This window comes from Suricata suricatta, chromosome 11 (assembly GCF_006229205.1).
Source record: "Suricata suricatta isolate VVHF042 chromosome 11, meerkat_22Aug2017_6uvM2_HiC, whole genome shotgun sequence".
Classification (NCBI taxonomy): Eukaryota; Metazoa; Chordata; class Mammalia; order Carnivora; family Herpestidae; genus Suricata; species Suricata suricatta.
The window spans coordinates 76201002-76225127 of record NC_043710.1 but is presented as its reverse complement, the minus strand read 5'-3'; the positions used below and the strand labels follow the sequence as shown (position 1 = coordinate 76225127).

General features: G+C 34.5%; 1 long non-coding RNA gene across 1 annotated transcript in view; it reads left to right on the top strand.

Moving 5' to 3' along the window:
- Positions 1-5741, top strand: part of LOC115306110 — a 7570-nt gene extending 1829 nt beyond the window's left edge. Inside the window, exon 2 of the long non-coding RNA XR_003915189.1 lies at positions 5535-5741. This is a non-coding gene — a long non-coding RNA (uncharacterized LOC115306110). The remainder of the gene's footprint in view (positions 1-5534) is intronic.
- Positions 5742-24126: the final 18385 nt, after the last annotated feature.

Sequence of the window (24126 nt, the reverse complement as noted above, 5' to 3'; positions counted from 1 at the left end):
TATATATATATAAAATCTACAAATGAGAAATGTTTTATTTATTCCTTACAGGTTTAGATGCCTTTTATTCTTTTGGTTGTCTGATTGCTGTGGCTAGGACTCGTGGTACTATGTTAAATAAATGTGGTGAGAGTGGACATCCTGTCTTGTTCCTGACCTCAAAGGAAAACCCCTCAGTTTTTCTCCATTGAGGATGGTATTAGTTGTGGGTTTTCCACAACTAAAGGGTTAGCCTTTATTATATTGAGGAATGTTCATCTAAATCTACTTGGTCAATGATTTTTATTATGAATGGAGTTGTACTTTGTCAAATACTTTTTCTGTATCTACTTAAATGATCATATGGGTCTTATCCTTTCTGCTATTGATGTGTTGTTTCAGGTTGATTGATTCGTGAATTCTGAACCACATTGGATCCTAGAAAGAAATTTCATTTAATCATGGTGAATGATTTTTTTAAATGTCTTTATTAATTCATTGCTAGTATTTTGTTGAGTACTTTCGGTTCTATGCTCATCAGAGATATTGCCTTGTAGCTTTTTTTTCTAGTAGTTTCTTTATCTGGTTTTGGTATCAGGGTAATGCTGGCCTCATAGGATAAATGCAGAAGTTTTCTTTTTTTTTGAAAAGTTTGAGAAGAATGGGTATTAACTCTTATTTAAATGTTTGGTAGAATTCACTTGTGAAATCATCTGGCCCTAGACTTTTGTTTGCTGCAATATTTTCATTACTGGTGAAATTTTGTTGTTGGTAATTGGTCTTATTTTGAATTGCTGCTTTTTTTTTTTTTCTTTATCACTACATATTTCCATTTTAATTACATAATGTGTCTTGGTGTGGATCTGCTTTTGTTGATTTTGTTGGGAGTTCTCTGTGCCTTCTGGATTTGGATATCTGTTTTCTTCCCCAGATTAAGGAAGTTTTCATCTATTATCTCTTCAAATAAATTTTCTGCCTCCTATTATCCCTCTTCTTGTATGGCTTCTATAATGGAAATGTTATTATATTTGATGGGGTCACTGAGTTTCCTAAGCCTCGTCTCATTTTCTGTAATTATTTCTTCTCTCTTTTGTTCGGCTTGGTTAGGTTTCATTTCTCTATCTTCTAGGTCATTTTCTCATTCCTTTGCTTCTTCTAGCCTACTGTTCATTTCATTGAGCATGTATCTCATTTTATTTATTGAGCCTTTTGTCTCTGTTATTTTATTTCTTATCTCTGTGTTAAGGATCTTACTCATTCCTTCTACTTTTTCTCAAGTCCATGGAGTATCTTTATAATTATTACCCTAAATTCTCTATCAGGCATTGTACTTATATTTGTTTTGCTTAGATTTCTGGCCACGACCTTGAGGCCTTCTTTCACTTGGGATAATTTTCTCTGTCTCTGTCTTCTAATTTTTCTTTAAGCCTCTTGTTTCTCTGTGTTAAGAAAGTCAACTATGTGTTCTTCAGGGTTATGACTTTATGAAGAAGACTCCTTTAGTGCCCTGCAGTCTAGTGTATCCTATTCCTCTAGGCTTGATGTTTCAGGAAGTGTCTCAAGTGTGTACTGCACATGTTCTGCTGTTGTATCCTGGCAACTTTATCCTTCAGGCCAGTAATTTCCAGAAGCTCTCTTTGCCTCTTGTAGGCAGTGTTTGGTCCCTGGTCTGAATTGGTGCATTTTAACTAAATGTGCTCTGGTCCGATTGTGAAATGAGATGTGTCTCCACCACCACTGGAACTAAGGCCCTGCAAAACTTTCAGGTCAGGTGATGTGATGTGGGCATGGGCTTGGCCTTGTCTTCTAAGGAGAGGGAGTCCAGGGCACTGGGACTGAGGCAAGCAAAAATGGGAAATCGTTCCACCAGAGGGTGAGGGAGTAGGGCTTGGTGTAAGCAAGTTGGGTAGTGAGTATTGCTGTTGTTTCCCATACATGGCTCTGTGTTTATGGTGAGAGTCAGGGAAGGGAAATAGCACCTGCCAATTCCTTTGCTCTGGGAGGGGTCTCTCCATGAATGCTCCCTGTCTATAGCAAACTTAAACCTTTGAGAGGATTAAATAACTTCCCAGTGTGTGCCCTTGCACTTTTCAGATCACTGTCTCCATGCTCTATGTCCACAGGCTGTTTGCCCTGCCTTCTCTCCAAGAACAACCCAAATGCCTCCAGGCTGTCCATGAGCCATGCCCACTGACCTTTGAAACTGGAGGTTTTAAGCCCTGCTGATTGCTAGAATACATTTAGTTTCTTTCCTAGCCAGTTTATGGGAATTCATCTTCCCTGTGTTGGCTCCGCTGTGTGCTCTTCTGTTGGAATGTCAGAGTCTTGGAGCATTTTATTTATAAATTGCTTCTTTCTTCTTACTTACCAATGTGATTCACATCAGCCTGTGACAAATATTGGCTAAATACTTTCAATACTGTTTACTTTTCCTGGGCACACAAAATATTATTTCCTAGGCCACCTATGCAGTCAGTTCCAGGTCATGGAAAGTCATTTAGCTAACTGACAGAACTAAATGTGACATACACTAATTTAAATTTTGGCCCTTATTATTTCCGGAGAGATCCTTAGCTAATCCTCCTTTTCACACCCATGCTGCTGGAAGGGAAGAATTTTGAGATGATGGTGTGCCATGATAGATAAATTTGACACCTTCAGTTAACTGGTTAGAGGAGAAATATCCAAAAGTATTCATCTGATATAGACAAGATTGTGACTGGAATGAGACATAAACTTTTATTGGGTAAAGCCTATGATTTTTGTTGTTGTTAAAGCTTCCAGAACTGTTATCCTTACCAATGAAATTTCAGATCCATTTCTTGGCTCCTATTGGTGCCTTGCAGAAGTTTTACTCTTTGGGGATCCTTTAATGCATTTACTCATTTGTCTGTCTTTGCTTTTAGACTGTGAACAATCTGAGAACAGTATCTATGTTTTAATTCAGATAAATATATTATATATTATATATAATAGTTTTTCTTCCACACACACACACACACACACACACACACACACACTCATTAATTAACTTTGAATATATAGAACAAAATAGTTTTGTTTGTTTTGTTTTCTTTCCTTTTTGAAAGATGGCAGAAGAGTAGGAGGAGCACAGGTTTGCCTGGTCACCCAAATACAACTAGATAACTATCAAATTACCCTAAATATCAAAGAAATTGACCAGAAGGCTAGCATAACAGATTCCACATCTACAGGCAGATAAGAGGCCACTATGAAGAGGGTCAAAGTGAAGAGACATGTTTGGGAGAGAACTGAATCATGATCACCACAGTGGGGAGGAAGCAATCGTCTTGGAGAAGGGTGAGAGACAGACTGGCACATAGGGGAACCCACACTCTTTTAGGTTATTTGAGGGGCGCCTGGGTGGCCCGGTCAGTTAGGCCTCTGACTTCGGCTCAGGTCAGATCTCACGTTCATGGGTTCGAGCCCGCGTCAGGCTCTGTGCTGACAGCTAGCTCAGAGCCTGGAGCCTGCTTCTGGTTCTGTGTCTCCTTCTCTCTCTGCCCCTTCCCCTCTCATGCTCTGTCTCTCCTGTATCAAAAATTAATAAAACATTTTAAAAATTTAAAAAAAAAAGAAAAAAAAGGTTATTTGAAAAGTAGTGGTAATTATGGAAGATAGGTTTTAAAAACTCACATTATAAAGGTTCCTGGGTGGCTCAGTTGCAAGCATCCAATTCTCAATTTTAGCTCAGATCATGATCTCAAGGTTTGTGAGATAGAGCCTCATGCTTGGCTTTGCACTGACAGTGTGGAGCCTGCTTAATATTCTCTCTCTCTCTCTCTCTCTCTCTCTCTCTCTCTCTTTCCCTCTCTCTCCCTCTCTCTGCCCCCCCACTCCCTCTCTCTGAAAATAAATAAACATTAAAAAAATTCATGTTACAGAAATATGTGAGGTAATCAAATAAAATATTGAGTAGAATTTTGAAATTTTGTTTTCTATAGTGGTACAAAGTGATTAAGTCATTAACCCAAGTATTTCACAAATGGAAGTATGAAAAATGAGAATCAAAGTCAATTTCAAAGGAAAGAGATAGAGACTTGGTGATTAAAAAAATAAGATAAGTAGAAGGGAGAATTTCAAAATAGATTCAAAGTCAACTTAATCAAAATCCTTATGAAGAACATGTACATATGGAACTCCCTGGGACAACTTAAAAAAACTAGAGGATTATACCAAGTTTTATTGGTGATAAAAGTAATGTTATACATTTTGCCCCAAAGGCATATGAATAGAAGAGCAAGGGAACAAAAGGACAAAAGTGTTTAATAGGTGAATGAGTTTGCTCTCCCAGAATAGAAAAGAATTCCTTAGATTATTCAAGGATTTCGTATCAGTAGTTTATAATATCCTTCTGGTATACTGTTAGCATGTATTGAGAAGTTTCAAACTATAAAATCATTTAAACTGCACAAAATTAGGAGTTAACATCCTGTATGTGACAAACTAGTCACAGGAGTATTTAAAGAGAAGTGGAAATGTCAAGAACATAAATTAGCTTTTACTTCAGTGGAAGTCTTGACAAATGCAAGAACATAACTTTTGAACATGGATCGAAAATTCCCTTTAGCTACCATTAACAGCTTATCAATGTCCTATCCTTAAACATGAGAGGAGTTTATTTGAATACAAAATATATTAGTATTAACTGAAATATCTTCCTGTTATTTACAACTATCAACTAACACACACATATACACACCCACACAGAGGGATGTGCAAAAAAAAATGCATATGTAATCATGTGTACCTATGCTTGAAAATATTTATTTTTGATTAGAAGTTCCTGTGACCTACTTGTAAATAATAGCTGTCATTTTATTGAACATGACTTTATACACACCTATTATATGTTTACACATAGTGTTTCTTTTCATTTAATCAATACAACTGCATTTCATTTTACCACTGAGTTTACCGACATTTTGATGAAGATTAGGAAAAGTGTTTTGCTATTGGAATATTAAGCATTGACTTTTGAACATGAATTCAAACAACTTTCACAGGTATGTGATGAAGACTTAAAGGAGACAGGAAAAAAATGAAATTCTATTGTTGAAACGAGGACAGTTTTTCTAATAAAACTTAACTGATAATACATTTTTTCTCTCAAAAACAAATTAAATAAGTTTTTCTGGTAGTTGAATAAAAAAATGTAGAGAAGAACATAGACCCAAGGTTTTTAGTTGAGAAAAAGATATGATTGGGGAATGAGGTTAGTATTGATCTCAAAGATTTATTTTGCTTATGTATATTAATATTGTGCAGTACAGGCAAGGTGGCAAACAAAACTATAAGAAAGAGACACCAATGAGGTCATTGGGCTTATGGCCACTTGGCTAGTTTTAAGAATTATCAATAAGCCAGGTGGTTTTAGAACTTCCATATGACATTCATAATCAGGGAGGAAAAAAGCTTTGAAAATGTGCCGAAGGGAATATAAGAAAATTAAAGATAGTGAAATATCTTGCTTATTGTAGCATTGAGCAAATTAGTTATTGCATGTATTTTTTTGTTGTTGTTGTATTTTTAAGGCATTGTCAATTTATTCACAGTTTAGCTGCATTGAAGTATTATTCACAAGGAAGTGCAAAAAAATCCATAGCATCTCAGCAAGCAGCGTGAAGAACAATTATAGAAAAGACGATGGAAGATGTCACAATCTTGTATACATATTTATCAACATCATTACCATCATTGTCATTTTTATTTTTTATTTTTTTATAAAATGTTCAAACATTTTGATATTTTCTTTTCTTTCATACTCTATTGTCAAGTTGATTTCCATGTAACACCCAGTGCTCCTCCCAACAGGTGCCCTCCTCCATGTCCATCACCCTCCTTCCCCTCCCTCCCTCCCCCATCAGTCCTTAGTTTGTTCTCAGTATTCAAGAGTTTCTCATGGTTTACCTCTCTCCCTCCCCTCAACTATTTTCCCCCTTCCCCTCCCCCATAATCATCACATGTATTAATATACTGTACTAAATATAATGTACTAAATCCACAATTAAAAATATACAAATTTTCTGAATTGGTATAGATAAATGCGTAGTATATAAAGAGATAAGAAAAGCATAACAGCCAACATGTAACAGTAGCAATGAGAACAATAGTTATAGGTTTACATATTTACATTTGGATTTTCTTAAGACCTTTTTTTTATGTAACTTTCCTGGAGAAACCTTCATACTGGAAAAAATAACTATTGAGGTAAGAATAAATGTAAGGCTGAAAATAAATGATCAGTCCAAGTGTTAGAAGTAGTATCCAGACCAGGGCTGAAATTAACTTAATTACCATTGAAACATTAGACTTTATTATTATGATAATATTATAGGGTATATTGGAATTTTTACCCATAAAAATAAAAGTATTAATGTCAGTACTATAAACCATTTATTATAGAAAATGACAGATTAAGATACTAAGCAGGTATTTCTGATCATTTTAACATCCTTAATTTCTATATTAAATAAATACTGCTAGCACTTCACAAAACTATGGCTAATGGCAGTATAAGGTGTGATAATATGAAAAGTTCAAGGTTTAAAATAACAGGAAAATATTTTTAAAAATATATTACCAACCTCGTTTCAAGGAAAATGAATGTTTTCCTTTTAACCAGGAAAGACATAAAGATAATTTTAAAGCAGAAAAAATAAATTATTTTAACAATTTTTCATTCACTAGTGTTTCTTTTTGTTCTATTTGAAAACACATATTTTGTAAGACTTATCAGGATGGAAGGAGATGCAGAATATCAGTAAAACCAAAAATTTCACTGTAGTACTTTTTGTGACACCTAATAGCTTTAGAACCAGGGTAAAAATAAATTTCATTCATGTGAGTTAAAATTTGGTTAAGTATGTTCCAAACACTGATCTGACTAGGGGAACAATTTTTGGAGTTACAGAAAGATTGCGTGTGAGATGGAATGACTTATAATAGGTCCATTAGTTTTTCAGTTTATATTTGATGTTAGTTATTTCTGCTTGACCCTTAAAGCAAAAAGTTGCTTAGCTTAATTTTGTCCTACTATACCTTCATGACATTTTGGAAGCACTAAACAACAGTTCTCTAACTTTATTTTTTTTCTAAACTTCTTTGCAAAAGTCTCTGACAGGTCTAAACTCATGATGGAAATATTATAAATGATGGCCAGTTTAAAATTGAAGAAAATGTCAAGTGTTCTTCATATTAGAAATCATTCAATGAGATTTTCTAACCTGTTCAGGAGTGAAAGTAAAGAAAATAAGATTTGTGCATTCTGCCCTTTCTAGCGCAGTAATAGGTGTTCCTATAAAAAGATAACAGCAGGGAATCTTTTCTGTTGAGTAATATCAGCCAGAAAGTCAGAGGATGGTTGGTACTATATGGTGTAGGAATGATGAAATGCATCAGGTTTTAAGAGCAGTGTTAGGAAAAATATAAAATGAGAGTGGATCAATCATACAAGAGTTGAAATGCCTCGGGCTGATTTCCAGTAGTCTTCTTGTTCAAGTACAGGCCAAATAAAGAAATTGTATTATTTAACTGAGAAGAAAAAAATACTTTTGCTTGTTTTTGGTTTTATTTTTCAGAAGATAGAGTGACTGATACTTATAAGGGTAAGGTACTGGCTTAAAAATTAAATTATTGCTAATGATACACAATTTTGCCAATGGTTGAATAATTAAATCTCACAGTTCAGAATATACTGGATAATTTAAGAAATGCTTAACCATCAGAAGTAAACTGATTGTTGGCATTGGTAATTTATATAGTATGACAAAGAAAGCTTTCTTCTAAGTATTCATTGTTTTTTTTCTTTCGACAATAATAAGAGTGTGTAATCTGATTGTGGTCCATGAGAGTCCATTTGGCAAATTGCACCACATTTATGTGAGATCACATGACAATGTTCCTGGTCAATGGAATATTCTCAGTAACACGAAATATAAGTTTGTAGGAAATCTACTTCAGAGACATTTGCTACATATGTTTTGCTTACTTTTTTACCCTGTTTCTTACATCTTGTTGCTTGGATCATGAGTGTGATGAGGTTTTCTTAATGGGTGGAGAAGAACCAGGATTAATTTATTCCCAAGAAGATGCATGAAGTGTGGGTTCTTGAGGACTCTGTGGATTCCAGTTCCATCCTTGCCCTGATCACTTAGCTCTATAATTTGTTTACAGAGAGAAAATTTTTTATACCTTGTTTCAAAAACTCTTCTTTTCATCATTTGAATTTAATATTATTCTACTTAAAGCAGAATTGAGGATCTGGAAATTGTGATTTTTTTTGGCTTATAACAAAATTCCACAAATAAAGGAAATGTCAGGCTAGAAGCAATTCATCTGAAAACAGAAGTAGAAAGGAATATAGCTTTGCCAAGGAATAATCTGCTGCCTGAAATCTATACTGCTGACGAGTACACCTACTTTGCAGTCTTAGAGAACTTAAAATATCTGTTGCATCTGGATACCAAACTGATGCGTACACAAAAACAATGACAAAAAAGAGCCATCCTTAACAGGATATGACTATTACTCCAGGTTTTCTTGCAAGAAGTTCTAACTAATATCTCTCCAACAGAAAGACATAAGTACAGTAGTAGCAAAGAACCGGCTAGACCTGCTACCTTACCACTGACCAAAAGGAAAATAGTAAGAAATGCAAAGCTTAAAAACTGGGTCTAAGCAAGATCTTTGTGGTTACTTGCAAATATCTACTATGTTTGGGGTGGGATTATGTTGCCAAAGATACATAGGCCCAGTCAATGTAAGCTTGGATTTAAACCTCTCATGCAACCCTTGGAGCCTCAATTTTTATCAGCAGAAAGGAGCTGGCTAAACTTGTTGGGATGGTGGAAGTGATACTCTTTAATGAAAACTTCAGTTTTGCCTGTAAAGGTCAAGGACTTGGAGGGAGTACTTAGAAATGAGAGCCAGAAAATATGGCAGGAAATGAGCAAGATTATCTGTCCTCACAAAATAGGATCAGAAGCTCCTGGATGGACTTACAAAATAAAATATATTACGACAAAAATTGATATTTCTATTTGTGTCCAGCAAGATGTGATCATATTTGTAGACAATAAATACCAATTGCTTATATGATGTTTCAGGTGGTAGGTTTTATTGAAGTTATCTTTTTTTAACCCTACCATTACTCATCACATGCTGGGTGGGAAGGGTGTAGTGGAAAGAGGAGTTTTTGTCCTCTAGGGGCCTCTGGACCATGAGAAACCACATTCACACTAATAGAAAGAAATGGCTGATACCCCAAAACTCAGTTTTTCGTTGGAGACAGAAACTGGATGAGATTTTATTGGTATTTCTTTCCTTTTAAAGCAAACTAAGTATATGCTATAGTGTGTAAAAATGTAGCTCACAGATATTGGAGAAGCCAAAGAGTAGGATTCTGTAAAAAAAAAAAAAAAAAGTTGTACTGTTATACATGTTTCTCATGTCTTCCATATTAACGGGAAATTTATCTGTTTATAGAACAGAAGTTCATCCACCTACATGTGACTATGGCCGTGTGACTGTCGTGGCTAAACATCAGGTTTTATATTATGCAAAGATATCTATGCAACAGTAATGTAGTTTTTGGTTTTGTTTGTTTTTCGGTTTAAGATCAGCTGATGCTTACCTTTTCAAACATCTCTCGTTTTTTTCTTCTTGAGTCTTAGAATATAATCATAATGGTAAGGCTTCATTTTGGGCCATTTTGGGTTAAGGCATGTCTTAGAGATGGTGGAAAGCTACCCTAAGTCCCTACCAAGGATGTCCAGGGAACTGACAGAGCTTGAAATTTCATCTCTGGGTGACAAGTTTATGCCCTGTTCCTTTACAAAGGCATTCACAATCTATTAGGTTTTCTCAAAATCTTTCGTCATAAATAGCATTAATATAATTGTAAAGTAATATAAGTATATTATTAGCACCATAGTTCTTGAATCTCTAATTTAATCCAGTTAATGTTCATTCACTTCAAAACATAAGTGCTAGGTGTACTATACAAATATAGTGTTATCTATAATACAAATACAAAATTACAAATATGGATTATCTATATAAAGACATACAGTAAAGTAGAAAATAGAAATATGAATGGAAAATTTCAATGTAATGAATGCAGGGACAGAGAGACACACAATCTGGACTAGAGATGGCAGGCCCATCCCAGGGAAGTTTAACTTTATTTTTGCCCTCAGCTCCCACACTGCATTGATGACCAAGTCCTGGCAACTCTGCCACCTTAAAGTATCAATTATTTGCCCCTTCCACACCTGGCTCACCAGTAATGCCGTAGTTTCAGCTTTCATCACCAGGAATTCCCATGTTTCTGAGCAGCTATTTCCTGGTTTCTTATTCTCTACAATATTTCCTTCACTCTGTCATAAATAATAATAGCCCATTACTATTATAAATCTATTGATATTAAATAATTATTAATGTAATCATTAAAATGTTTCATTATTTGTAAGATATACTCAATATTTTATTAAACAGAAGGCTTATTCTTTCTACCTATCAAGCACAAATAGTTGGCTATTGAAAGAGAAAAACCTGGATAGTATCACTTATTTTAATGATCTCTTCATTTAAATGATATATTCCAGGGGTGTCCGGGTGACTTAGTTGAGCGTCAGACTCTGGATTTTGAGTCAGGTCATGATCCTAGGGTTGTGGTGTCAAACCCCACACTTAATGGGGAGCCTCCTTAAGATACTCTCTCCCTCTGTCCCTCCCCCACTCACATGTGTGCAGGTGCTTTCTCTCTTTCTCTCCCGCTAAAAAAATAAATAAATAAATAAATTCAAAAAATAAAAAAAAAATAAGTTGTGTATTTCTAATTCTAAAAAAGTATAAAATATAAACACTTCTCTTAAGGAATTACCATTTTAATTCACCCATGCAATATTAACCTCACCAGAATTTACTTATATAGCTATAGTTTTAGAGTCAGAAATGTAGTACATATGTTGCTGAAAATATTATTAATATTTCTTAGCATAACAGATACTTTTCTATAAAGTAAAAACCCTAGATTAACTGTTAATTAAATGGAAATTTATAGAACTATTTTGAAAGGCAATTTGAAAATGTGTACAAAATTTTTATCTTTTGAATAAGAGCTTTTATCTCAACATTATTCTTATTGTATACTTAGAAAATAAAGGAAAAATTGCAAAGATTCAGATTAAAGTTTATTCACTGTAGCATTTTTATTATAGTAAGAAATAGAAATATCAAAGGCAGTTGATTGTTAAATAATTTAGGGTGATTTGTACTTTGAAATACTGAGTAGCCACTAAAAGTTATGATGAATAATAAAATTTATTATGCTATGCATTGTATATTCACATTATTCAAAAAGACCTATAGTGTATTTTTAAGTATAAACAGTAAGTTATAAAACAGTATATATAGCACGACTCTGGGTTTATGAAATGTGTAGATATAATGCTGAGGTTATACACAAATACTATATACTTAGGACTAACTCTGCCACTGATATTGAATTATGGGCTTTATAAACATCATCTCATTTATTTATGATATTAATGTTGTTATAATATGAAGAGAGACACAATGATTCTCAGAAACTAAATGTCATGCACAAAATCACAAGATTGCCCGGTTATTACTAGTGTTGACATTGAAACTAAAACTGACTTAATGAGAAAGTCCATGCTTTTAATAGCCTAACGATATGTATGCACATTATGACTATGGAATGTAAAAAGCAAGTCTCAGAGAATATGTAGAAAAATATCTCTGGAATAATTTACCTACTAAAATGAACTTTACTAACTAGTGTAAAACCTGGAATTGTAGTCTTATATCTCACACCCACTTTAACCTCATTTCCCAAGAAAGTTAGCAGTGTCAAGAAAGATTAGACACAGCCATAGAAAAGTCAGTGATGGGTGAGGGGAGGACAGGAGGCTACCTAGGTGAACTTAGATTATGTCTGAGAAAATAGTTTATGTATTCACTCTGCTACATATGAATATGTCTATAATGTTATTTGGGAATCAGGAAAAACAAAAATTGCTTAAAAGAAAGTGTAGACAATACAACAAATATTTGATTTGGTTTAAAATTGTGGTTATGCTTAATTAATTTCCCCTGTTTTAATTTTTCTGCTGGTTAGACTTTGTCCACTCCTATCCTTAGTTTAAAAAAAAAAAAAAAAGAATCTGAGAGAGGGCACCAGGTGTTCATCAGGACTTCAGTATGTTCCTGGCTCATTTCATTTACTATTCCACAGCAAATGAAAGCTCAGGCAGTCCAGCCCCATTTTGCAGAAATTAAACAGGAAGGGCTGACTTTAATTGCTTTGCAAGTCTGCTGTTATTGAATGACTTGCATAGATGGGTTTGAAATTTATTGGCAAGCAGCTTGATTGTCGGAGCTTAATCTCCAGCTAACAGTTCCCTCTGACTCTGTTCAGCATTCAGCAAGGCTCCCTCAGCTCAGATGAAAATGCCCAGAAACCCCCATTCGTTCAGGCTTTTTTGAGCAAAGAATGTCCCCAGTGCCAAACCTATTTCGATATAATAGAAATGGCATTAAAAATCACTAAACTCATTTAACCCAGCACATTGTGTGCTTGTCTATTCAGAATGATTTTTCAGTCACTTTTTACTCTATTTGATATAAGAAAAGAGCATTGAAGCCCATATGTTCCCACAGTTGTAGAGCTGGGATGAGGCTGCTGAAAAAAGGTAACAAGCAGGGAAATGTTTTGTCGAAAACCATAATGCACTTTTGGGAATACTCCACAGAAATACACACCCAAGGATGAACATTAGGACCCAGAACATTCCACTCCAGATAACTGTTCAACTATATATTGCTAAATTGTTCTGATATGAAATTTTAAAAATAAGAGAAGAAAGAACTCTATAATGAAAGGGAATACAGAATATAGCCAGGAAATTATAAGGACACAGAAAATTATATATAACACACCAGGAAACCCTTCCACATATCAAGAACCATTAAGCTGTAAGTAAAATAGACTGTGAAGGAAAATACAAACATTGTACCTATAACGGTCCCTTGGAAAGCTCTTCTCCTTCAGATGGGTACAAGTGATGAGTTATCTCAATTTAAGTATTTCTTTCAAAGTTTCAAACTTAAATATATATATATTATAATATATATTATAATGTTTATATTTTACCTATTTAATATCATGAACATACTAAGACTCCCTTAACTCTGCCATGGAAAAATTTGGATGGCTCCAGAGTGTTAGAGTATCTGGTCTAGCATAAATTAAGAAAGCAGAAAAACACAAATATTTTTAAACATCACAATATGAAAAAGAAATTGACAGAAGGTAGCCAGATTTCTAATTATTCAGTCCACAGCTCAAAATATTTTGCACACCACTGGCTACATAATTAGAGCTTTTATCTGCATGGTTCTCTTCTTTCTTTCCAAATTTGTTGTTGTTGTTGTTGTTATCTGGTTATTTCTTACTTGCTCACAGCTCCTCTTATCCTGTCATTCATTTAATACTTTAGTAATTTTTTTCTCCTGTCACCTGGTAATTGCCATATATACGGTTTGTCCATTTCTAGTACAGACAATGCAACTTTTATGTTAAAATATTTATTTTGGGGGCATACTTGACATAAATGTGACATTAGTTTCAAGTGTACAACACAGTGATTGGATAAGTTTATACATTTATGCTATGTTCACCATAAATGGAGCTGTATCTGTAACCACACTGTAACACTATCATTGACAAATTCTTTATGCTGTTTCTCTTATCCCCATGACTTATTTATTCCAAAATTGGAAGCCTCTATCTCCTTCTCCCCTTCACCCACTTTGCCCATTCCCCCCACTCCTTCCCCTCAGGCAGCCATCAGTTTTGTTCTCTGTATTTATAGTCTGATCCATTTGTTTGTTTGTTTGTTTAGATTCCACACATGAGTGAAATCACATGGTATTTATCTTTCTTGGTCTGACTTATTTCACTTAGCATAATATCTTATAGTGGCATATTAAAATAATTACTTAACTTTAATGATCTATCAAAACTAAAGATCAAAAATAGATACCTCAAAGTAAGCACTTTGACATAGTTAATGCATTCGATTATATTTTAAGTAACAAGTAATGGCTGCTAATTTTTGATATTACAAAATAAATGAGAAAAAGAGAGGTAAGGAGGAATGGAAGGAGAAATGAAGAGGAAAGAAGAAAATGGAAGAAAAGAAGAAAATAAAAGGGAAAGTCAGAAAGCAAAAAGAATGAAATAAAGCAAAGGAAAAGAAAAATGGAGAAAGAAAAAAGTGAAAGAAGGAAAGGAAGTAAAAAATTGAAATGATATAGGTCATTCCAATTCACTGTAGCATTATTTGTAGTATTAAAGACTATTGTGACCCAAATGTACATAAATAAAGTACTGGTTGAAAATGTTATAGTATTTCTAACACAGTGGTGTAGCATTATAAAAAAATAAAAGCAATATCTCCTTAATTAAAAAAATATTTCTGTATAACAAGTGACCCTCATATATTGTTGAATTTTTTTTAAAGTGTTTTTCAAAGAGTATTTATGGGGAGGGGAAGTGGGAAAGACAATTGGAGAGAGAGGGACTCAAAAACCTGAGGGACTATTGAATACTGAAAAGGAACAGAGGTTTGAAAGGGGAGGGGAAGGGAGAGGGAAGTGGTGGTAATGGAGGAGGGCACTTGCGGGGAAGAGCACTGGGTGTTGTATGGAAACCAATCTGACAATAAACTATTTAAAAAAAGAGTATTGTCCCACACTGGCATAAAGGAGGAAAGAATATGAACATATATGCATGTATTTAAGTTAAAAACTAAAAGATATATTTCTGATATAGATAAAGCATTGGGAGAGAGATGGGAGAAATAAAATAATGCAAATATACACTTCTGTATAGCTTGAATTTTATAGTTTTGTAAATATATCACATACTTAAAGAACAAAAATTATAAATAATAAAAAATACCAACTCCAAAAACTAAAAAAGACCATGAAATGAAATAATTTACCTACATATCAAATTGAAAACCTAACTTCACAAATAATTACTTCAAACATTTTTAAAGGAAAGTATTTGATTACACATGTATGGTGTGACAATTTAAGATAAATAAGTTGCAAAGGTATAACAAACTATATCTAGTAACTTTATTGTTAGCTTTAACACTGGTATTTCTATTTTGTAACTATAAGAGGTATATTGAAGGACAATATAAATATTTAATTATGTTAAATATTGTTAGGAACTGATCATTACTGGAGATTGATTTCAGGTATAACAGTATGAAGAGTTCTGCTGACCTGCTTCCCAGGGAAATTAGTGAAAATGATTAAAAAAAAAAAAAGAATTCAAAGCCTCTGCGAATGTCCCTAAGGGCAAATAGTAAATGAAGGAATATATATGCAAGACAATCTATAAACCTTCAGTGAGAAATGCCAAGAATCGGTGGTATTGAACCAGTACTGCTTACCTCCCCATCCTCTCAGCTCATTGAGATGGAGACTCCTCTCCAGATGCCACAGCGAAGAACACATCCAGTTTCACTTCTCAGTTCCCAGCTGTAAAGCTCTCTTCCTCAGGGGAAAAGATTTCAGCACTTTTCATTATGGGCTTGTTGGCCTGTTGCTGAGGTTATGTTCCTGACAAGTACAATTAAGAGGTGGGTCTTCCTTCTAATTAACAATCACTCTTCGAACAGTGTCTCTACCTTCAACATGACACATTGAAAATACTGGGATCCCAATAACACTTGCCTGACTCGTGAGTGGGTGGTTCAATGCCAGGAGAGGCAAGGTCAAAAGACCTTAGGCTTCTGCCCTCCTCTGCCAAGGATTCAGCTCCAAGAGTCACTGAAGATTTACCATTATCTCCACCTTTAGCTCCTAACCCCTGACTCAGACAGGTTTTGGCAAGAAGGAGACAAAAGAAAAGCAGCCCATAAAACATAAAACTCTTAATTTTATTCCAAAGGAACTGATTTCATTTGCAGTAGAGCTTGGACATGTTTAAGCCTAGGAATATTCTCAAGAACAGCAGAGAATGTGGTGAAAGGTAATGGGGGAAAAACCATGGCACTAATAAAGACCTATCTTACAGTATAGGGTGAATAGTCTATGGGGGGGGGGGAGTAGAACTGAGATAGCTGGGAACAAACATCAAACAGTGACCTCAGAAACTATTCCTTCAGAGAATCCACACTTTGATTGGATTAATTTGTAGAAGAATTTATTTCCCAGGTCCTTATTGAAAGCAATAGAGCAGTCTGCTGGTAATTAGTGGAGTTTAACAGCTGGGTATGATAAGCGAAAGCGTGGAAAAGACCCACCAGTATCACAGTCATCCCAAGATAACCATGGCATTTCCTATGGAAAAGGGAGACGACTAGACCCTCACACCAAGCCCCAGGCATGGGGAACCCACATGAAACCAGTGGGGTATAATTTCAAGAGTTCTTAAAACAAAGGGGCTTAACACTTGGAACTTTAAAAATCATCGGGCCCAGCTCTGAGAGAGCCAGGAGAATGAGAAGAAACTGAGTTCCCAACCTTAAAAAGACAGCATGAAAAGCAACCGATCCAGATACAGCATAGAAGCAGCAGTGTGAAAAACACCTGGGATATATAGAAGGGAGACTGGTTTTTGTTTGCTAATCTCAGCGCATGTGCAAGAGGGGCAGGTGTCATTGGGAGACATCTCCAGAAACAAAGGTGCTGGTGGGCACAACTTCTCTTCCCCACCCCACAGCCTACATACACAGATACCCATGTGAACCAGTGCAGCACCGACACTTCCTACCCAACTTGCTAACATTTAACCCCACCTCCACTTGCTTTGGCAGATCCACACCCTCCAACCCAGATGGCATTGGCAGTTTTGGGTGGCTGCAAGACCCTCTCACAGCTGACTAGTACAGATCTTGCTGACACTGAGCACCCCACCCCTGCAGTCTCTGGTGGCCATATGCCTGCATGCATTGGTGGACCCACTTCCTCCAACCTTATAGCAGGAATTTTCAAAAATGGCTCCAGGTCCCCTTCCAAATTGGACCTGAGCAAACCTTCCTAACACCACATGCCCTGCCAATATGCCCTTGGCCAGAGCCCATCCAAAATTGTGCCACAAGCCTGGCATTGTGAAAGCAGCCCCCAAAGCATCCAGCACCACTCCAAAGTGACTCCTGACCTAGGGAGAGGGAATGACAGCCACACACACCAGTCCAATTGGAGTCCCAGCAATAGGCTGAGGGTAGACATCTGGTTGGACTGAAGGCCCCATCCACCAAAGAAAACTTCTCATGGAACAGCACTGCCCTCCAGCTTAGTGCTACTGAATCTCTGGCAAATACCTGGTCAGACTCAATTCAAGCACAAGGTGGCCCCAGACTAGCTCATTAGCAGCACAGGGACAAAATCCTGCCCACAATAGGCAAAGTGAACCATTGCATAGACCGAACTGAAGGCAAAAGCAGCTCAATCAGAGCAGTAGGGAACATACAACACACATAGGAGGAATCCCTAAAGCATTATGTCCTGGTGAATTGGGAGCATTGCACTGCAGGGCACCATAGGACCTTTCCTCTATATGGCCACTACTTTCAAGAGCAGGAGACAAAGGTCAGTTTCTTAACACCTAAAAGTAGACAAAGTTATATAAAATAAAACAGCAGAGGAATATGTCTCAAATGAAAGGACAAAATCATGGCAAGAGACCTAAATGAAACAGAGGTAAGTAATATGTCTAATAGAGAATTTAAAGTAAGGTCATAAAGACATGGAACTTGAGCAGAGTGGAGGACCTCAACAAGACCCTCAGCAAACAGATAAAGAACATAAAAAAGAAGCAATTAGAGAATACAAAATAAATAAAAATAAAAAATAAAAAAATAAAAAATCACACTAAAGGGAATAAGAGAATAGAGAAAGCAGAACAGATCAGCAAACTGGAAGACAAAATAATAGAAAATAATTAAGCTGAACATGAATAATAATAAAAAAATGAGAATAGGTTAAGGGAACTCAGTGACTCAAGGAAGTGTAGTAACATTTGCAGACTTTAAAATTAAAAAAAATATAACAGGAGGCAAAGGATATTCTGTACTCATAAAAGAAACAATCTTACCAGAAGATATAATAACTATAAATGCTCATGCACCCAACATTGGTGCACTCAAATATATAAAGCAACTGTTAACAAACAAACAAAAAAACAAATAGTAATACAATAATAGAAGGAGCTTTTACATCCCTAAGCCATTAATACAGCATAATATAGATGCACTTTTCAAGTGCACACGGAACATTCTCCAGAACAGATCACATATTAGGCCATAAGACTAGTCTCAACAAAGTCAAAAGATTGAAATCATACCATGCATCTTTTTTCAACCACAATAATATGAAATTAGAAATGAACCACAAGAAAAAATTCTGAAATAAACACAAATACATGGAGGTTAAATAAAATGCTATTAAACACACACACACACACACACACACAAACACACACACACACACACACACACACACAACTTCCCAAAACTGAATCATGAAGAAATACAAAATTTGAACATTGATTGCCTGCAATGAAATTGAGTCAGTGATTAAAAAAAAAAAAAAAAAAAACTCCAACAAACCAAAGTTCAGAATCCGCAGGCTCCACAGGTGAATTCTACCAAACACTTAAAGGAGAGCTAATATATATTCTTTTCAAACTATTCCAAAAAAATAGAATAGGAAATAAAGTTTCCAAATTCATTCTACAAAGCTGCATTATCCTGATATTGAAACCAAATAAAGACCCTACAAAAATAAATAAATAAAAGAGAGAGAACAATAAGCCAATACCTCTGATAAACATAGATGTAAAAGTCGTCAACAAAATATTAGCAATTCAATCTAAAAATGTACTTATAAAACATGACAAGTGAGATTTTATCCGGGAATGTAAGAGTGGTTCAATATTCACCAATCAATCAATATGATATATCGCATCCATAAGAGAATAAAATAATATGATCATTTCAATAGATGCAGAAAAAGCATTTGTTACAATAAGTGAATAAGACTTTCACAGTATGCTATATATTTTATAATTACATTTATATGAGCACTCTGGAATATATATTATTCCATTTATGTGAAATGTCCAGAACCCCTAAAAAATAATAGATAGGGGGAGGGTTGGGGCCAAGGAATGACTACTAATAAGTATGGAATTTCTTTTGGAATACATTAAAAACATAAAATTAGGTTACAGTCATAGTTGTACAACCTTGTGACTACCCCAAAAATTCTTAATTGAATATTTTTAGTGAAGAATATTTTATGCAATTATGTCTCAAAAAATTCTTAGGAAAAAGGTAATTGATGGTTTCAACAATAATAGAGTCTTAAAGAATGCATTATGGTTTTATAAATAAAAGTCATGAAACCATAACATCTAGGAGATGATAAACGGAAGTATACTACTGCAAGATTTTAACTCTATATCTGAAACGATATAAAATTTCTGGTGGCAGATTTTTAAATAAGTAAGTCTAAACTTTATACTATAGAACCTAACACAACTACTAAAATATAAAAGAAAGTGTTATAACAAATAAGCTAATAGACAATGCCAAAGTTTATTTAAAAGTTACTCAATAAATCTAAAAGAAGGTAAGGAAAAGGATAAAGAAATCAAAACAGATGAGACAAAAAGAAAACAAACACCAAATGATAGGTTTAAACCTAATATTATCACTTTCAATGTATATTGTTTAAGCATTGCAATTAAAATACAGATTTTTTTTATTGAATCAAAGATCAAGACCCATCTCTGCTGTCACAGGATATATATGTTAAATATAATGGCACAGATAGGATAAGAATGATAGGATGAGAAAATATATACCATCATAACCCTAGTAAAAACCACATGTAAATATCTGTATTCGTATTAATGTACATACTAATAAAGCTACAAAACACATGAAGCAAAAATTGACAGATATACAAAGAGAAATAAACATTTTAACAATTATATTTGGAGATTCTAATCTCTCTCTGTTTCACTAACTTATGTAACTGGTGGACAAATTCAACAATATACTGATGTAAAGAGTAACACTGTCAAACAACTTGATATGATTGACATTTATAGGTCGCTCCCCCTATGGATAGCAAAATACACAGTTTTGGTTGCATACAGAACATTTCTGGGTCATAAAATTTAACTTAAAAAGTTTAAATTAAACTCATAAAAAATATATTCTTAATACATAATGAAATTAAATTTAAAAAATAACAAAAAGTTCTCTAAAACATCTCTCAATATTTGGAAACAAAATACACTTCAAGCAGATCAAAGGAAAAAAAAAGGAAAATAGAAAGTTTATTTTCTTAACTAAATGAAAATTAAAAAAAAAAAAAGTAAGAATCCCAAAATGTATTAAGTCGGGTATGGAAATAAACTCCAGAATGAGTAGAAAAAAATGGGATGCTGTTATATAAAGTGAGCCCCTACCACATGAATAAACATCTAAATACACATGAAGTGTTTCTCATAAAGTATGTAGCAACTAGACAGTTATTTTCATTTTAAAAGTAGAAATATTAGTCCTAAGAAGGAAAACTAACTTTTCTTTAGAGTAAAGCCTTGATTTGCAAGCATAATTTACTCTAGAAACATGCTTGTAATCCAAAGCATCATATATCAAATTTTAAGAACCGTTGGCTCAGTTGTGATGGCATGATGTTCAGCATCATATACTTACCCATATTGCAAGACATCTTTCGTTTATCAAGTTAAAATTTAAGAAATATTTGCTCATCTTGCAGAACAATCATAGAACAAGAATCCAATGTTTTACTGTATTTACATTTCATATTCTACAGAAGTATATCTGTTTCTGCAACGTTTCATAGTGTATGGAAGCTTATTTGGATTCAACAATGTCCATGTAACTGGGTAACCTAACTAATACTCATTTGATTTCTTGATTTCATCTTTCAATGCATTCATCCTTATATGTATATTTGTGTTAAAAAGAAAGGCAAAATATAAGCTATTTATCTTAAAATTGTAAGAATGACAAATGACAGTATTCAGTAGTCTTTCATGATTTGTGTCCCTCACTCTCCCCAGTTCTCTTTCCCCTACCTCTCCCTACAGTCCTCTGTTACATTTCTCTTGTTAGACCTATGAGTGCAAACATATGGTATCTAACGAACCATGGACTGAAGGGGGAGGGGGAGAGAAGGAAGGGGTGATAGTAATAGTGGGGGGCACTTGTGGGGAGAAGCACTGGGTGTTATATGGAAACCAATTTGAAAATAAACTATTAAAAAAAAGATGGAAATCTAAAAAAAAAGAATGATAAACGACATATTGTTTGGAATTATAAATCAATGAAAACATCAATGTAAGCTTTGTATTCAAAAGAAAGACATGGCCAAACAATTTTAGGCATGTATTCTGTCCAAATTTGGGTTTTTAAAATGTATTTCTTAATAAGACTGCACTTTGTGGACTATAAATCAAAATATTATTGTGATCTTGTACAATAAATGTTCTTTTTTCTAACATATAATTGATAGTGTATATGTACCACAAGAATCACTTAAGAATTTACAAACAATATAATAAAAATCACAATTCTTCTATTGAAGTATGTGAGTAGGCAGACATAGTGTTGTGACATCTGACATGAATATATCACTAAGTTATAGGTTTTAGGTTTATACCGTAGACTGAATATATTGGAAAAGTGAGGCTAAAGACGGAGGTACACCGAAAACATTTTCTGTACTAAGAGTTGATCAACCCCTCTCATTTTACCATCTTTCAGTATTCTATCAAAATGTATTGCCTCCCAGGACTAAATTAATGACCCTCATAACCATGCTCCAGATTAGAACACTATTTCCAAATTACTTGAATTCTTTTTCCACTCAACTAGAAATGCTATTGCAAATGCCTTTGGGTGAGCAGCTGGGATCTCCCAAGCCTTGGCTCAGTATGTATTAATACTGTATGTATTTTGTTTCTGATATCAGGATTAGAATGCCTACAGCATTCTTTTAGTTGATAAAAAAGTGCTTAATTTTAAAACAAAATAGGTTGATGATTTTATACGTTAAACACAATCTAATACAGATAGATTAATCTTATGGAGATCACACACATTTAAACAATATTCTGACTGGAAAAAAAAAAAAAAGAAGGGCACCTGGGTGGCTCAGTGGGTTAAGCATCTGAATCTAGAAATTTTGGCTCAGGTCATGATCTCACAGGTGTGGAATCGAGCCCTGCATATGACTCCATGCTCAGCATGGAGCCTGCTTGGATTCTCTCTCTCCTTCTCTCTGCCCTGTCCCCCACTTCTTCTCTCTCAAAATAAATAAATACACTTAAAAAAACTATTATTACCAACACCCTAGAAGTTCCTTCTCATGCTCAGAAATTACCTCCCCCAAAGTAACCATTATGCAACATCTATAATGAGCAATTAAATTTGTTCTCAAATTTTGTATAAATTGAATTGTGTAGAACATATTATATACTAGTTAAGATATGTTTGTCATCCACAAGTACTGGCATAAAACAGCAGAAATCATGAATAGTTGGAGATTAATGAACACCCTTCTATAGAATGAATGTGTTAACCAAGAAGTTTAAAGAGGAAATTTAAAAGTACATGAAAGCTAATGGAAATGAAAAGATTACAGCTCAAAATCTCTGGGATGCAACAAAGCAGTCATAAGAGGGAAACATATAGCAACTTGGGTGTTTTAAAGAAGGCAGTGATAATGTCAATTGACTAAACAACCTAATCCTACACCTTACAGCACTGGAAAAAGAACAGCAAAGAAAACCCCAAACCAGCAAAACACAGGAAATAATAAAGATTAGAGAAGAAATCAATAATACCAAAATAGAAAAATAGACAACAACAGTAGGACATATCAATGAAACAGGGGCTGGTTCTTGGAAAGAATTAACACAATTGATAAACCCCTACCTAGACTGATCAAAAATAAAAAGGAAAGGACCCAAATAAAATCATGAATGGAAGAGAGATCACAACCAACAGTGCAGAAATACAAACAATCATAAGAGAATATTGTGAGCAATTTTTTGCCAATAACTTGGGCAACCTGGAAGAAAAGAACAAATTTTTTAGAAATATCAACTACCTAAACTGAAACAGGAAAAAATAGAAAATTTGAACAAACCAGTAAATAAATTAAATCAGTTATTAAAAATCTCCCAACAAACATGAGTCCAGGGTCTGAACTCTCAACAAACAACATGAATCCAGCTTTCCAAGGGAATTCTACCAAACATTTAAAGAAGAGTTAACAACTATTATTCTGAAGCTGTTCCAAAACAAATAAAGTAGAAAAAGGAAAACTTCCAAACTCATTCTACAATGCCAGAATTACCTTGATTTCAAAACCAGAAAAAGACCCCACTAAAAAGGAGAATTACAAACCAATTTCCCTGATGAACATGGATGCAAAAATTCTCACAAAGATACTAGCCAACTGGATCCAACAATATATTTAAAGAATCATTCACCACAATCAAGTGGGATTTACTCATGGGATGCAGGGCTGGTTTAATATCTGCAAATCTTTCAATGTGATCCATCACATTTAAAAAAGAAAGACTGAGAACCACATGATTTTCTCAATAGATGCAGAGAAAGTATTCGACAAAATATGGCATCGTTTCTTGATAAAAACCTTCAAGAACATAGGAATAGAAGGATCATACCTCACGACTAAAAAAAAAAACTATATATAAAAGACCCACCTGTAATATATCATCCTCAATGGGAAAAAATTGAGAGCTTTTTCCCTAAGGTCAGAAACACAAAAAGGATGTGCACTCTAACCACTGTTATTCAACATAGTGTTGGAAGTACTAGCCTCAGCAATCGGACAACACAAAGAAATAAAATGCTTCCAAATCAGCAAGGAAGAAGTCAAACTTTCACTCTTTGCAGATGACATGGTATTTTATGTGGAAAACACAAAGACTCCACCAAAAAAAAAAAAATGGTAGAATCAACTCATGAATTCAGAAAAGTCTCAGGATATAAAATCAATGTACAG